Source organism: Suricata suricatta, chromosome 10 (assembly GCF_006229205.1).
Source record: "Suricata suricatta isolate VVHF042 chromosome 10, meerkat_22Aug2017_6uvM2_HiC, whole genome shotgun sequence".
NCBI classification, from domain to species: Eukaryota; Metazoa; Chordata; class Mammalia; order Carnivora; family Herpestidae; genus Suricata; species Suricata suricatta.
Window position 1 is genome coordinate 4,538,568 of NC_043709.1, and position 17,053 is coordinate 4,555,620.

The following is a 17,053-nucleotide window of genomic DNA, read 5'->3' on the forward strand; positions in this document are numbered from 1 at the left end:
GAAGGTAGGCGTGGCTGACTGTGGCATGGCGGGTGGGCGTGGCTGACCCGGCATGGTGGGAAGGTAGGCGTGGCTGACTGTGGCATGGCGGGTGGGCGTGGCTGACCCGGCATGGTGGGAAGGTAGGCGTGGCTGACTGTGGCATGGCGGGTGGGCGTGGCTGACCCGGCATGGTGGAAGGCGGCAGCATTCAGCAGTGGCCTGACCTCCAGGACTCTGGCAAGTTAAGGAGTGTTTGCCCCGCTGCTGTGCTCAACAGGGATAATGATGGCCCTTCGTGGTTGCTTATGTTGTGTCTCAGCCCAGGACCTGGGGTACTTTCCTGACAGGCGGGGGAGAGGAAGGCAGGTTGTGGCCTCCAGCTCTACCCAGGCTGCCAGGCTCCCGTGTGGCCCCATTAGAGCCCCTCGGGTCCAGTCCTTCCTGGAGAGGCAGAGCCTTCTCTTCCGGGAGCCGGACATTTCTGGGGAGCCCTGGGCACGCACGCCACCAGAGAGCACAGCCCCCCGGGCCGGGTGAGCCCTGTCTCCCGTCAGATCGCCAGGAGAGAGCCAGGGTTCCTCAGAATTCCGGCCAGGACGAGGGAAAGATTAGGAGACTTCTCCTGAAATTCAAACAATTGGACAATCTGTTCTGGATCGATTTAGAAGCAGTGAAGTGGGAAAAAAAAAATCAGAAAATATAGTGTGAAAGCTATTTTCTCTCTCTGTCAGTTGGGAAGAGGGACGAGCAGTGTATTTGTGGACCGTCCGAGGCCATGGCTGGGGCCCCGTACCTCCTGGCTGCGCGTCCACCACTGCCCTGGCCCGCCCATCCCCCTGCTCCCTGCCACCTCCCCCTCCATGCCCAGTGCAGGGCTGGGCAACAAGGGTCTCAGAGGGGCACCATCCTTGGCTGTCCGCAGGGGCCGCAGGCGTGGGCAAAGCCAAGATGGGCACCCTGAGCTCGGTCCCTCATGTGCAGACCGCGGGCAGAGAGGCACGGAGAGCCCCCCTCCCCGCTCTAGACTGAGGTATCCGCGTGCCAAGGACAAGTGTCTGTCAAGTTCAGTCCTGCGTCTTTAAAGCTTAGGCATGGCACCTAGTAGGTGCTCGTTGAAAGTTTCCTGCCCGGATGATGGACAGGAAGCAAGGGGGGAGGAAGGCAGGAACAAAACTGAGGTTTTGAATGAAGCGACCTGCTCACGGCCACATGTCTGTTAGTGGAGGTGGTGGGGCTGGAACCAGATCTGTCTCCCCAGTACCTGGGTGTCCCCCACCCCCCATCCTGGAGGCCAGGAGCTGGGTCTGAGATCCTCAGGAGCCTCCCATCAACAACCCCTTGCTTTCCCAGGCATGGCCTAGCTCACTCCCCCGATACTCCAAACCTGGATTCGTGGATTCGTTCTTCACACCTTGAGCCAAATGTTGATTGTTTTAAAAGAAGCTGGTTCAGGGCGCCTGGGGGGCTCAATCAGGGAGGCTTCCGCCTTCGGCTCAGGCCATGATCTCGCGGTTGGTGGATTCGAGCCTCAGTGGGGTGCTGTGCTGACAGCTCAGAGCCCGGAGCTGCTTCCGATTCTGTGTCTCCCTCTCTCTCTGCCCCTCCCCCCTTCATGCTCTGTTTCTCTCTCTCTCTCAAAAATAAATAAACATTAAAAAAATAAAATGAGCCTGTTCAGCGTGAGGCCAGAGCAGCGTGGACGGAGGCCAGGAGCCCAGGTTCCTTCGCCCAGCTTGTCTGTCTGATTGTCTCCCAGGAGAATGGGCCCCAGGGGCCGTGTGAGCTGGGTTCTGTGGATGGAGGCATTCAATCAGGGGCCTGATCTGCCGGAAAGTCCTGAGTGTGGGCAGAAGGCCGGGACTCCAGCACCCCCTGGGAAATGGGACCAGCTTATTCCAAAAATGGTCTCTCCTCTGCTCTCCCCCAGGCCTTGGGAGAGGGGGAAATTCCCTGTGGTTTCATTTCGGGAACGTAACAACTCCCTCCCTCCCCACCACTTCCTCCCGATTGCCCAAGGCCAACAGCCAGAGGCCCAGAAGGAACCTTGCCTTGGAAACCAGTCCTCCATTTCTCATCTGCGAACTGGGAGCAGAAGCCCCCACCCCTTTTGAAAATTAAAGGAGACGGTATTCATCAGACGCCATCCCAAGGCTGGGCACATAGTAAGGAGCTAAGAAACAGTGTCCTTCTCCCGTTTCCACCATCCAGAAGGCCAGTTGTTACACACAGCTGAACTCTTGCTTGGGTTCTGCTCCAGAGCCTGGAGCCTCTGGGCTCTAGTCCGAGGAGGGTACCCCGGGGGGCCGTGGGGCGCAGGGAGGGGATGAGCCCAAAATGTCGAAGCGCCCACCCTTAGCCGTGCCGGAGATGCGTGCATGATGCCGGGTGTGGCCAGTTTGACCCTGTGAGGGGAGCCCTGTGCCAAGAAACTAGAAACCTGGCTACCAGCCCCAGGTCTGCTTCTAATGTGACTCCCCCTCCCCCCCCCTGAAATGACAGCCTCTGAGGGGCCTCCGGGGTCCACCTCTGAGGCTAATAATCCCCCCTTGGACCACTTCTCAAGGCGAGGCGATACACAGCTACCTCCCCTACAAGAACACAGAACAGCTATAAACGAACTTTGATGAAGGATGGGCAGAGAAGGGCAGCCCTGTCTCCTGACCACCTGCTGACCACCCAGCGCAGCCCTGGGGTCACCTATGTGATCGCATTTAATCCGGACACCACCCCCGCGAGCCGGGTCAGCACCCCACTTCACAGGGAAGGGGAGGGGGAGGCGCTGACAGGCCAGGTCACGAGTCCAGGGATCATAGGACAGGGGGAGCCCTCCCTCAGGCCTGGCCTGCGCTCCTGCCCTCTCTATGACCACCCTCCGCCAGGCTGGGGCCCGGCACCGCCTCCTCGCGGAATCCCGCCCTCCCCGGCCGGGCCCTGACTGGGTTTCCTGCTGACAGAGCTCTTTCATAAATGCTTTTCCATGTTATCTCTCCATTCTCCAGAAATTTTTGAGCCCACGTTCCCCAAAGCAGCGCACTAATTAGACCTCCATAATACTGTTTACCTAGATGTCAACCTAGGCCATAAGACGGAGCAATTTTCTCTCCATCATGAGCGATGTTCAGTTTTGAAAAGCAGGAAGGCTGCCTTGGGAGGCAGGGCTCAGCCCACGGAGGCCTGGAGCAGCCCCCCGCCCCCCCCCCACAGGACCAAGGCGCCCCCTCCAGGTGCCAGACCCTGTCTGGTCACCAGGAGGACCTGGATGGGTCTCTAGGGTTGGGGGCGGGCACCGGCCTGGAGGTGGAGGACCGGCTTCCCAGAGTGGGGCCTTCACCTGCTCCCTCCCCACTTGCAGGCGGCCAGTGGACACAGGCTTCTTCAGGTTCTCTGTCACTTGCAGAGTGCAAACTCAGGATCAGCAGGGCTCTCCAGTTTGGGGAGGAGGGCTGGCGGTGCCGGGGAGGAGCCCCCAGGCTGGGAAGAGTAGGGGAGCGCAGGGAAGGGAAAAGCGCCTCTGCGATTCCAGAAGCGTTCCCAACCGGACACCTGATGGGGTGGGCGTGGTGACCTAGAGCCTCCCTCCAGGTCACCTAAGACCTGCTGTTCCTCTGGATGGGAGGGGAACTCGGGGAGAGTGTCTGAAACGGGGCGGGCCTTCCCTCTCTCCAGGAACCCCCGTGCCGTCCACCTGTCACACAGGCCTAGTGGCTGACCCCTCACTCCTCCTGGGAGGCCAGTCATGGGAGGGGCTGGCAGAGGGAGGCCACATAGCCCAGGGGAGGGGGCATCCCAGGGCTGAGGATGGCTGAGGGGCTCAAGTGGGGGTGCCAGGGGCCCCAGGAGCAAAGATGAGCAGGAGGAGGCTGCTGTTGGTCGGGGTCTGGGTCTTGGGGGTGAGCAGGAGTTCGTCAGCGCCCCTTCCTGCCACCTTTGCAAGTGTCCTGTTTCCCCCGACTGTCTGGACGTTGCCTCCAGGGAGCCCTCTTAGGTGTGGAGGGCCCCTGGTGAGGCCGGAATTGGCTCCTCGTGGACCAGGGTGGCAGAGCAGGCGGGGGACCCAGCCCAGCTACGCAGGGGAGGGGGGGCAGCAGACGCCTGTAAGAGGGGCGTCAGGGCCTGGCTCATCTCCCAGCAGCTGCTGGCTCACCTCCTGCATGCAGCTCTGGTGCCAACCGTGCAGAGTGTGGGTGGGAGGCTCGTTAACCTCCAGAAGCGGAGCGGGTCCAGCAGTGATCCGGGCAGACGCCGGGGGGGGGGCCCCCCCCCGTCCCCCCCCACCCCCGCCAGGCCAGCGGTAGGGGGCTCAGAGTGCCAGGTCGAGTGAGGGAGCCAGCTCGCTCGCTGGCACCGTCCCTGTGGTCTCCTTCATGGGCCTATTTGCATAATTTTGAAGTTGATTGGCCTGAAGGCAACTTCGCTTAATCACAGCTGACAAGTCTCTGGTTGCAGCAGCAGCTGGTGTCAATTAGCCGCGTTGGTGCCTCGGTTTGTTAGAGCCGCTAGGCAGCCCCTCCCCACCCCCACCCCCAGCGCCTGCTCATCAGGCCCCTAGGAAGGGAGGAGCCTGCAGGGCCCGGTGGGAGGAGCTGCAGGCTGCCCCTGGGGCCCGGCCCAGGGCAGCTCAAACCTGCAGATGCCCGGAGGGTTCCCAGGCAAAGCCCCGGCCCGCCCAGGGGCGGCCCAGGGGCCCATGTGTCCAGCTAGCTCCCTGGAGAAACCCTGGAGGCCGGTCTGTGGACACAGGGTGGACACCAAGGCTGTGGGGGGGGGGGGAGGTCCGCCGCCTGGGGCTGCCTGTTTGCTAATAAAGTTTTATCGGCAGGCAGCCTCACCATGTGCTCAGGATGCTGTAGGGCCGCTTTCTGGTTCCGATGGCAGAGCTGAGTCATTGCAACAAGATCTAACGGTTCGGATGGCAGACTAGCCTCGTGGTTCTCCTTCGTGAGCGGATGTCAGAATCTCCCCGAAAAGCTGACCTGCAGACGCGGATCCCCAGATCCTGTGTTGTTAGCCGGCTCCCAAGTCGGGCAGGGCCACACTCCAGGCACCCCGCGCCGGGCACCTCTTACAGCAGTCTGCACGCCTCTTGTCCTGCTCAACACCATCCCCGTTAGACAGAAGAGGACACTGAGGGCCCGAACGGTCCCTCGATTCTCCAAGGGCCTGAGCTGGTAGGCTCTTCCCCACCACACAGAGCATTCCTGGTGCAGGTTTACCGGTACAGCACACCCGGTTAGACTTGGCTCGGGCTGGCTTTTTTGTAAATGTTTATTTTTGAGAGAGACAGAGCATGAGTGGGGGAGGGGCAGAGAGAAAGGAAGAACACAGAATCCGAAGCACGAAGCAGGCTCCAGGCTCCGGCTGTCAGCACAGAGCCTGATGCGGGGCTCAAACCCACGAGCCGGGAGATCACGACCTGAGCCGAAGTCGGACGCTTAACCAACGGAGCCTCCCAGACGTCCCTGGCTTCGTCATGGGAGGTCCAGGGGTCAAGGGCGCAGCTGATTGCACCCAGCACCTCACAGAGGCTTTGCTGTCTATCCCCCAACATCTGCAGAGCGGCGGGCAAGATACAGTGTGTTTGGTCACCATCACCCTCCCCCCCTCCCCCGCAGAGACCACCCCTCCTGCCAGCCCTGGGTGGCGCCTGGGTCACTGCGAACAGTCAGTGGCACCTTGCACACGACTTGCTCTTTGTCTCCCTCATTGCTCCGTGACCCGCAGTGGGGAGAGGTGGGGCACCCACTCACAGAGGGAGAAGCGGGACCTCCCCGAGGCCGGTGACCTGTCCAGGCAGGTGCAAGGCAGCGCTGCGGCTCTGTGCCTGTCTTCGTCACGTGGGTCCACCGGGAGGGGGGTCATGACCGGTGTCCCCCGCCCACGGGCGAGGCAGCCGAGGCCCAGAGCGTTTATGGCCAGGAGGTCCTCACAGGGACAGGGTCTCACTGGGAGGAGGCTGGGAAAACACGAGGAGACAGATCCTTAGTGGGACTGGAAAATCCTAGCACCAGGCGGAGAGCCTGGGAGGTAGAGGCTGCACAGGCAGCCTTTCTGGAGAACTCTGCCAGGCCCAGCCCCCTGCGGACCCCGCCCCAGGCCAGCCCCCTGCAGACCCCGCCCCAGCGCCTGGGGCTTGGGACTATTTACCATTGATGGGGGAGAGGGAATAATCTTTTTTATTTTTATTTGTATTTTTTAGCATTCATTTTATATTTTAAAGAGTTTTTTTTTAAGTTTATTTACCTGAGAGAGAGAGACAGCCAGGAAGGGGCAGAGAGAGAGGGGGAGAGAGCAACCAGAGCAGGCTCTGAGCTGTTAGCACAGAGCCCTCAGAGCCCTATGTGGGGCTTGAACACACGATCTGTGAGATCATGACCTGAGCCAAATCCAAGAGCCATCGCTTAGCCGACCGAGGTCCCCGGGCACCCCAACCACTGGCTTGATATTTTATTGCCTGGGCTCCAGGTTAACTAGGTTGGTCCCCCTAGCCCCCACCACGCTCTCCCGCTGGGATCCATGCCAAACCCTTTATTTACTTGTTAGTCTATCAATAACATAATACACATTCTGGGACCCACCACCTAACGCAGGGCTAGAACACTGGCCCTGAGTGCCCCCTGCGCCCCCTGTCCCCGTGGAACCCAAGCCTTATATCCGCCCCCCTCTGCGACCCGGTCATGGCCACGTGCTTCCTTCAAGAGCACGTTTCTCTCTGGCTCTTTTTAGTCTCAGAAAGTGGACCTTGCCAAGTGTGACCTGGGGACCTCAGTTTCTCCCTCGGCCCCGTGTGGCTAACGTGTCCCGTGACGCTGGGCATGGCTGCGTCCCAGTGCGTGGGCATACCGCAGTGCATTTTCCCGTCTATCCACTTGGGCCGTCTCCAGGGTTTTGCTCTTCTAAACCGTGCTACCCAGAACATTCTCGTGCGCAGTGCCCGCGGGCCAGCAGGGCCGTCCCTGAGCCTGGGGGCGGGTGGGGGTTGTTGGTGGCATTGACCATGCAGTGACGAGCCTCTGCCAGGCCTCCCCAAGCTTGCTGAGGACTCGTCCTTCCTCCTGGTGTCCCGCATCCCAGCCCACTAGGCTGGCTGGCCCGTGCTGTGAGTCCAGTTCTTGCAAAGGTGGACGAGGGGGCTCCTGTGCAGGGGAATCAGAGAGTTCCGTCCACCACGGCTGCTGCCCGGACGTCGTGGGCTCTCGGGGGCTGGCATACAGGGCGTTTGCTTTGACTGGGCGCGTGAACACCTCGAGGTGGGCCAGGCTCAGAGAGGTGCAGGAGCCTGCCCAGGGCCACAGAGCCGGGACCCAAGCCCTGAGCGTCTGGGCCCCGGCTCCAAGCCCACCATCCGGCTCTCTCACCTTGGTGAGCACAGTCATTGCACTGAAACAGCCCTTGCACCCGCCTCCCTCGGTCCGTCCATTCCCAGAACCCACACCCACCCCCACTCATGCTTCCGAGGCCACTCTGGTCCGAGTCCCGGCTCTGCCACTGACGGGGGCGGGGCCCAGGCTGCGCTGAGGCGAGGGCCGCCTGGTTCCTCACCTGTCGATTGCAGATAATCCCAACTCCTCCTCATCCTGAGGATTAAAGCAGTTCTGGCCCCCAGCCCTGCCAGGCTGGGTCTCGCTCTTCTCCTGGGCCGCAGGCCCCCCCTCATCCCCCCCGTGACAGCACGGTCCCTCTGGGGGCCTCTGCCCACCTGGGCCGTGGCCGGATCCGGGGAACCCAGCGCAGTGTGAACGTGGTGGTCCGCGCAGGGCCGGTTCTTCTGGGCTGAGAAAGGGGCGTCCTCTCAGGCCACGGGGGCGTGCAGGGTAGAAGGGAAGGGGGCAGTGGCCTCCTCCATGACCCAGCTCTAAGTCTTCCACCCGCCCCTGTCCACCCAGCTCCTCGGTCGGGGTGGCCTTTGGGCACACCCGGCTGGCCAGCAGAGGACCGTGCGGACAAATGTAGGGGCGCCCCACAGGGTCAGGGCCAGCACCTCTCTCTTCCCTCCTGCCCCTCCCCCATCCAATACAGTAGGTGCTCAAATGCCCCCCTTCCCCACTTTGCTCTGTTTCCCTGTCCCCTCCCTGCCCAGGAGTGTAGCCCCCTTAGGTGATGGTGGTCTTCACGAACGAACGGGAGCCGGCCCATCAGCTAGCTCTCCGAGCCCCGGAATGCTCAAGTGGGCCCTGAGGGGTGAATAGGGTCTCCTCCCCCTTCCTCTGCCCCCCATCCGCTTTGCACCGGCCTCCTCCCCTGGCCCTCTCCCTCTGTCCCGTCTCTTGTCATCTGCCGTGCTGTGCTTGGTGCGGGCATGCCCTCCCCCCAGGCCCACCCTCTCCTGGTCTGGACCAGGCGACTTAACTGTCAGAGCTCAGCTTTCCTGGGGTCAGGGCCCGACCCCCCCCCGTCTGCTCCAACGCCCCGAGTCACACATGTGGGTGTTTGGTTGGCTCCGTGAGGGTGAGCACCGCGCTGCAGCCCCCGGCCCATTGCCGCGCCTCGCACGGAATGAAAGAAAGAAAGAACGGACAAATGAGTGAATGAGCGAAGGCATCCATGCCCGCCTCCCGGCCCCTGCCAGCGCCCCCTCGAGGCGGGTGTGTTGTCTCCATTTACAGGTGGGCGTCCAAGGCGTGGCTTCGGCTTCTGTTCTGCCCCGGAGGAGGGGTCCCGGGGCCAGGGCCCCGCACACCGCACACCGAGGGAGGCCGGAATAGAGTCCCCAGCGCCAGGAGAGGAATCAAGGCCACCCTCCCGACAGGCGCTCTGCGGGCCTGTCTTTCCTCTTCCTGCCCTGACACTTCCAGTGATTCATTCTTCATGTGATATTTTTGTGTTTCTCCAGTGGGAAAAAATGCCGCTGGGATTTCCAGGGGTTGTTTATCTCCATGGCGCCGCCAAATACCCTGAGGGAACAGACTGAGGCGGAGGATTGCCCCTCATGGCCTCAGCTAAGCTCCCCCCCCCCCCCCCCCCCCGCAACCAGGAAGGAAACTAAGGCTGGGTGAGGAGGGGCCACCTGCCCTGTGAGCCGGGGTGGCGCAGAGGGGAGGCCACAGAGCATCTGGGGCCTTCGGCAGGACTAGGATTCCCGGCTCAGTCTCTCCGCTCTGTGCCCTTCCCCAGGCCTCAGTGTCCTCACCCGTCACATGGGGAGAGAGGCACTGCCTGCCTCCAACGTTCGAGAGAGTACTGTACAGGGCGTGTGCAGAAGTGGCCCAGGGCAACGCCCGAGGAAGGGGACCATGGAAACAGGCCGAGTTTAGAACTCCGCTGCCCGGGAGGAACCAGAAAGATATGTTCTCGGCGGGGGAGGGGGATCGGAGGAGACAGCAGTGGCCTCTAAGGTAGTGGTCACCTGCATGCTATTTCGGTTACAACACCCCAGCACCCCACACTACAGTTTGCAGAGATCTCGCCTCCTTCCCCTTTGACCCTACAGCGGCCCCAGGAGCAGGTGTTTCAAGTCCGCCTGAAGTGCGTGACTTGGGGGGGTGCATAGGGAGTGTAGGTCCAAGACTCTGGGCTCTCCCACCTGGGCTCCCCGGCCCCAGAGTTGGGGTTTCTTGGCTGAGGTGACCGGCTTCCCCCATGAGGCTGATGGCCAAGGGCCTGGCAGTGACAGGAAGAAACCGAGACCCGGGGTCTGCAGGAGGGGGGAGCAGGCACGTGGCCCTAACCCTCTGCCTGGATCTGTGCTTTATCTCCTGAAGCCTGCTCTTGGCAGTCAGGTGAGCTGGCATCCAGGCCAGTGAGTGTGCACGGAGCTCCTGTTCCTTGGGCAGCAAACATTTATTTAGCACCTGCTGTATGCAAAGTATGGTGGGGGCCTAAGAGGCACAGAAGTGCCCCTGCCCCCAAAGCTTGCAGCGGGGAGAAGCGATGAGCCGGCGGCAGGGCGAGCGTCTCAGCGCTCACTAAAGGCACCCGCACGGTGTGGAGGGATGACCTGGAGAAACTCGCACGTGTGCGGGTGCTCAAACACATCGCCGTTTGCTAAGGGGCACACAGGCAGCTCTAAACCGCTGGCACTGGAAACAGTGGCAGTGCCTGATGGGAGCCCCTCATGGAGTACCTGCTAGATAAAAGGGTGCTCTGCCGGTGTTTCTGGTCCCTTCTGTCCCCAGCACCCCAGCGAGGTGGGGGCGTGTCCCCGTCTTGCAGACGAGGCACCTGAGGCCTGCGAAGTAACGTGCCCAGCACACCAGCTGGCGAGCGGCGAGCTCGGGCCCCGGCCAGCAGGTGTCCGCCCCGAGCGCCCACCACGAGCCCGCGTGCCGTCAGACAGCCCTGAGTTCAGGTCACGGCCCTGCCCCCTTCCAGGCCCCGGCAAACCACTGAGTCTCTCTAAGTTATGGTTTCTTATCTGAGAAATGGGGCTGATGGTGCCTCCGGTCATTCACCGATCCTGCAGGTGTCCACGAAGTGCCTACTATGTGCCAGCCCCGATGCTGCTTAGAGCGCCGTGGGCTCGGGCGCCGGCTCACGGGTGTGTGATCCGCGCAGTCGCACACAGCCCGGCGCTCAGAGGCACCCGGGCCTGGCTCTGAGTTCTGCTGTCACCGTCTAGAAAAGCCGAATAACTTTTTTGTTGGTTGGTTGGTTGGTTTATTTTTAATTTTTAATGTTTAGTTTTGAGAGAGAAAGACAGAATGCAAGCGTGGGAGGGGCAGAGAGAGAGAAGGACACAGAATCCGAAGCAGCTCCAGCCTCCGAGCTGTCAGCACAGAGCCCGATGCGGGGCTCGAACCCACGAACCGCGAGATCACGACCTGAGCCGAAGTCGGGTGCTGAACTGACTGAGCCCCGCAGGCGTCCCAATGCCGAATACCTTTTGAACAAGGGCCTGCATTTTTCATTTTGCGCTGAGCCCTGCACATTATGTCCCCGGTCCCAGGTGCCAGCCCTCGTCCAGCTTACGGCTGGTGGGAGAGACAGATGCGCTCAGAGATGAGCCGCCATCTGGGTTTGAAGGAAAGGCGGACGGGCCTTGAGGGCCCCGGGGACCCACTCGGATCTGGCTCCGTGCGGGCGTCCCCCCTCCCGGAGTGTTTATTCCCAGGCTCCTCGTCTCAGGGTGAGATTTTCGTAACCTCGAAGTGGATGTCGTCCCGGAAACAAGAATTCGCAAACCCAGGGTCAGGCCTGCACTGCGAAGGGGGACCTGGGAACCCGCGGCTCACACGAGCGTGCCTGCGCGTGCCGCCGGGGGTGCGCGTGTGTTTGCTGTGTGGGCGGGGGTGCCGCCTGGGCCGTGGGCACGCTCACCAGTCAGGGCAGACGGGGCACAGGGGCAGAGCGCGGGGTTCGAATCCCGGCCCGCCCCCTCCCTCCGCCTGCACCTGGGGACAGCGACAGTACAGCCTCCGGGTTGGCGTGGGGCGAGATGTGAGTGAGACCCCCAGGGCGACAGGCGATGCTCATCCCGGCCCCTGGACAGCCCTCCACCTGTCAGCTGCCGCCTCCCCGTCAGTGCCAACACCTGCCTCTTGGGCACCTGCTGCGCGCAGGACGGCCTGTGGGTCCCCAGAGGGCCCGGCCCCGGCGCCCCACTACTGCTGGCGGTAGGAAGAAGGTCCCAGCTCGATGACTCACTTGTCAAGGGATCAGTTGCCTCTTCGTGACTCTACCCCCAGACCCTAGCCCCGTTCCCGTGGTGGCCAGACTGTCCACCCTGCTTGTGTCTGACCGGCCCCCGGTGGAGCCCATGAGGTAGTCCCTGAATGGGCCTCGGGAAGAAGGGCCTCTCCCCGGACAGGGGTGCGGGGAGGGGGCGGAGCCGAGGCGGTGCCCAGGGAAGGGCCAGCGGAGCAGAAGGCCTGACCCTGCGCTCTGATCTCCCCCACCGGGCGCCCAGGAAGCTGGGGTGGGACCTCTCCTTGCCCTGCTATGGGGCCTGGCCTTGGAGATGCTCCTTCCACCCCTCCCGCCCCTCGTGCACCCCTGCAGGCAGGGGAGGGGCAAGGTGGGACATGCATGTGTAGGGGACATGCACGTCACTGGTCACGTGTTCTTTGTTCTCAGTGCCAGGAAATTCAGGGCTTGGGCCCACGTCAAAAGAGAGCTGGGCCCCAGGGGGAGGCCTGGGTCCCCATGGTCCCTCCCGTCCCCCAGCTGGTACTCAGGGCACCAGGCACACGGGCAGCACGGTCCCACCCACGCTGGTGGTGGGTGGATCCCGGTGACAATCCTGGGGCAGGGGCAGGACGGGACTTTCAGGAACCCACCCAGGGGAGAGAAGCTCCCTGAGGGACCGACGCCCCAGCTGGAGGAGAGGGGAAGGGTGTCCCAGGCGTGCGGGACCAGCATGTGCACAGGCCCGGCGGAGAGGGCTGACGCTTGAGGAGCAGGGAGAGTATGGGGCTGGGAGCACGACCAGGACGGTGCAGGGCCTCAGGAGCGAGTGTGGACTCGAACCCGGAGCTGGCGGGACTCCCGAGGCGATGGGCTGCGGGTCAGATGGGCACTTCAGAAAGCTGGCCCTGGGGCCACCAGGACCTGGGTGGCCGTGCGAGGCTGGGATGGAGGGAGCCCACTGCACGCTGGCTCCCTCCGGGCCTCACTCCGCTGTCACGAGGGTCCTGTGGGTTAGATACGACTTTTATCCCCATTCTAGGTCCAGAGCCCCTAGGGAGACTTGTCCCAGGCCACATGGGGGCTGGTTCCAAAGAAGGAGTCAGGACCTGGCCCCTGAGCGTGGTCCGAGCTCACGCCGGGCCACGCTGCCCTTGACCCAGCCCAGGGGGGAGGGGGTGCCTGGCCACGTCCGGGGCGGGGGTGTGGCGGTCCGAGAAGGGGTCGGTGGACGCCCAGGGAAGATGTGGCATCTGGAGGTGCGGGCCTGGGGGACTTTGGCAATGCCGTCTGCGCAGCAGCCCGGCCCCGCCCCTCGGCCCTTGGCCGCCCGGCCTGGCTGACGAGAACACAGATCTGTTTTGTTCCCGGTGGGGCTTAATCCATCTTCCTCAGCTCCGTGCCTCTCCCCATGCCCTCCTTCCTCTCCTCTCCAGCCTCGCCAAATTCGGTGTTTAAAAATAATCCTCAAATCTGGGAACAGCAGTCCCCGGCTGACCCGAGGGGTGGACCGCGGAGATGCGTGTCCGACTCGTGATTCCGGATGCGGTCGGAGCTCAGGGGAGTCCTACTCATCCAGAAGGTTCTTCAGTTATTTGGATTTTATTGCTGGCCACGAGCTACCCTTGTGGGCTGTTCAGCAATTTTTCAGAGACATAGAACCCAGGACAATAAATCTGATCTGTCTGTGGGAACTGTGTTTTCTCGGGGGTGCTGGGGAGATCTGGAAACTCCTGCAGGTCCGAGATGGAGAGCAAGATACAGGCCAGGTTGGTTGGCCTCCTGTTTGAGCCGCGGAGTGGCTTGTGTGGCCCTGAGCCTCAGTTTCCTTCTTTACGAGGTGGGGTTTGATGACCCCCGTCTCTGACTGGCCGGGATCACCTGAGATGACGCAGTGAAGTCAGAGTCTGCTCCTCCTCGGGGGATACTGGGCAGGATCAGCCAGAGGAAGTCAGACCTGGGGCTGCCCGGTGGTGACACCTGTGGGGGGCTCAGGGGGCAGGACCTGACGGCATGACACACCCCTGTCACCGGAGCTCAGGGTCCCTGAGCCCACGGCCCCCTGCTGCAGACCCCATAGGGGCTTTGGCCTTGCATGTTGGTGCTACTGATCACATGAGCCCTGAGAAGGGACAAAGGCGTGCGGCTGGCCAGCGAGGCCGTGGACTTTCCAAAGCCACTTTTGGACCCAGCCTGGGCCGTCTTCTGGTTCTGTCTCGTTAGAAATGGAATTTTTATGTAACTTCCTGTGTGACCATGGTGGGTGTTTCCTCCTCCGTAGACTCAGGCTCCAGGTCAGAGCTGCCCAGCACCCAGGGAGGTAGGGCAGCGCCCCCTGCATGGCCCTGGCACCCCCCGACAGCGCTGTGGCTTCTGTTGCCCCCCCACCCCCACACTGACTCATGCCCAGGCAGCCCCGGTGGGGGTGGGGAGTCTGAGCAGACCAGTTCTGGATAGGGGACGAACGTGGCCTCACATGCTTGCCACTGTTGCTTCGCCCTCCCTGTTCCCAGCCGCCCCAGACAGGCCTGAGGGCCTGCGGCTGGGGTGGGCTGGAGTGGGATTCTCACTCCGTCTGTGGGACCCTGGAGCCCAGGCTCCGTGGCCATGGCCCCCAGGCTGGCAGTGCTCCAGCCCAGGACCCTCCTGGGCCGATGGAAGAGAGCATGGGGACCAATCACACAAGGTAGAGCTGGGGGGTGTCCGTGCCCGGCACACCCCCTCCTCCCTGTCCCTAGAACCCAGCTCGGACCCTGTCCCAGAGTGGGGGTTAGTGAGTGGCTATGGAGAGCACAGGTGAATGAATAAGTGCGTTACCACTTAATGAAGGAGGGGATGGAATACGGCCCATCTCCCTAGAAGGACAAGCTTTCTCCAGCTGACGGATTACGGCCGAGAGGGGGACACCCGCCGGGTGTTAGGGACACAGCGCCCCCCCATATGGAGGGCTGCGTAGGGGAGGGAGCGCTGTGTGCACAGCAGAGGTGCTCCCACGTCCTCCCCCACCATTCATTCAACAAACCCACTGGCCCTTGGATCAGCCCCTTCCACAAGGGCCCGGGCTGGGAATCTGGAGGCTGGTGTCAGCCCTCCGTGGTCCTTGGCTTGCTCACCTATAGAATGGGCCCACAGAGGGGCTGTCTCCGGGGACCTGCCGCTCCCCACCCCTGCTGGTGCATTTCCAGGATAGAGCCTTGGGCTTCCTAAGTGCAGAGCCTTGCTAAGCACTTTGAAATGCTTTAATCTCCTTCATCCTCCCAGGAGGGCCCTGAGGGAGGTGGGGAGGAGGCCCCGCTCAGAGCAATTAAGCAGCTTACAGCCCGCGGGGCTCCGGTGGGCGGTGGGGGCGATGTCTGCCCAGCTACCGCCCATGGAGGTGTTTCCGCTCCATCTGATGCTCACGCCACCCCCCACTGGGTCACCTGGCGGCTTCTGTCCACCTCGCTGCCCCCGGAGGGCCCAGCTGTCTGCTCCCTGCATTTGGCCTGGAGTCCGGTCCTGCTCTCCCCATTGTGTCCAGCCTCTGGGTCACCCAGGGGGCCTTCCCGCTCTGCCTCCCGGAGACCCCAGCTGGTGCCCTGTGGCCTCCTGATCGGGCTGTGAGCTCCTGAGGGCGAGGACAAGCCAGCTGGGGCGGCCCCAGGCCGGGCAGGTGCCCCAGGACAGTGTGGGGGAGGGGGTCAGAGGGCCGTTCCTGTGGACGGCACCCCGCCCTCCCAGTCCCCTCTTCCAGAACTGTGTGTTCCGGCAGCAGATCTCTCTAGTGTGTGCCCTGCTCTCAGGCCTTCCCCTGGGAGGGTGAGGCCTTCACCAAGCAAGGAGACAGGATGGAGGGCACAAGGAACCCTAAAAACCTGATGGGCATTTGGGGATGCAGCCTGGCCTGGAGGATGCACAGGGTCTCCATGGGGCAAGGAGGGGGTCTTCCAGACCTTCGCCATCTTTGCTTTGGGTACGGTTCCTGGGCGAGCCTTGGGGGCCCCTCACACCTCAATGCAGATCCCAGCCCCTCCTGGGGCAGTTCCCACGGGAGGGCGGGGGGCGTGTGACAAGGTCCTGGGGCCACCGGAACAAACACCCCACAGGCCGCACATGAAGGTGTGGGCAGAGCTGGGTCCTGCCCGCTGGGTGCCTCCAGGGAGTCTGCCGGGCTCTCCCCAGGCTTCTGGAGGCCTGCTGGTGACCTTGGGGGTTGCCGGCTTGTAGACGCATCACCCCAACCTCTGCCCATGCCTTCATGTGGTCTCCTTCTGTGCACGTCTGTGTCCTAGGCTCCCCTTCTCGGACGGTCACCTGTCACGCTGGATTGGGGCTTGCCCCTCCCTCGGTGACCTCGTCTTAACCGCACCTGCAACAACTCTGGTCTAAACAAGCTTCCAACCTGAGGTGCGGGGCTTTTAGGACTGCAGCCTGAGGACGGGGCGGACGCAGTCCGTGGGGCGCCACGAGGGAAGAGGGCGCGTGCAGGGCCAGAGCCTGGCGTGGTAGGTGCCCGGCAGACTGATCCTCGTCCCGAGTCCCTACCCCTCCCCGCGGCCACATGCCACGTGCGGAGCCAGGGTCAGCCACGCCGGTTACACAGAGCGTCTCCTCTCCCCCAGCACATTCCCACACCCCTGCAGGGAGGGGTGATGTCGGCGAGGTTCCTGATGTGAAGTGGCCACCGAGGACCAAGGCCTCAAGGGGCCTCCTGCCGCCCGCACGCCCAGCTGGCCCCCACTGGCCTCTGGGCTGCTCGCACCTCAGGGCCTTTGCACGTGCCGCTCCCTAGTCTGAGGCACAGTTCCTCCAAACAGCCACAGCCACGCCGCTCGATCCTGCCTCCCTCCGGTGTGCCCGGCCAGCGCCTCCGCCCAAGGCCCGTCCCACCACCCCGTGTGGAGCAGCGCCCCTGCACCACGCTGCACCCCCACTCCTGGCCTGGTTCCCCCTCATAGCTCGGCTTCTTGTGGTAACGTATACACAACCCAGAACTTAACGTTTTAGCCATTTTTAGTGAACAGTTCAGGGGCATCGAGTCCTTGCACGGTCACCACCACCGTCTCCAGGACTCTCTCCAGCCTCCCGCGCTGAGACGCTGCCCCTTTGCACACAAGCTCCCCGCCGCCCCTCCCCAGCCCCTGGCGCCCACCCCGGACCTCCCGTGAGCGGAATCCTGCGGGCTCTGTCCTTCCGGGTCGGTCCGGCTCACCGAGCGTGGCGTCCTCGGGCTCCTCCGTGCTGGGGCTCCGGGTCAGAGCCCCCTTCCTTTCTGGGGCCGAATCATACTCCGCTGCGTGCTCGGGCCCCTTTGTGTCCCCACCGCCGCCCCCCCCACGGGCACTGGGGCCGCCCCGCCTTTGACCGCTGTGCCTCGTGCGGCTGTGAGGTGGGGGTGCGAGGGTCTGTCTGCGTCCCGCTGCCAGGGCGCCTCCCCGGGGCCGCGAGGGTCTCGCACATCCACCCGCTCGTGCGCCCTCGCTGGCACGCAGGCGGGACCCGGCTTCGACCCCGCGTCCCTTCCCTCCGCTGC

The 17,053-nt window shown here is 63.1% G+C and overlaps 1 protein-coding gene across 1 annotated transcript in view; it reads left to right on the forward strand.

Annotated features, from left to right (window-relative positions):
* The window catches only part of SHISAL1 (shisa like 1), a 45,097-nt gene that overhangs the window by 8,068 nt on the left and 19,976 nt on the right, over positions 1–17,053 (forward strand). The window lies entirely within an intron of this gene.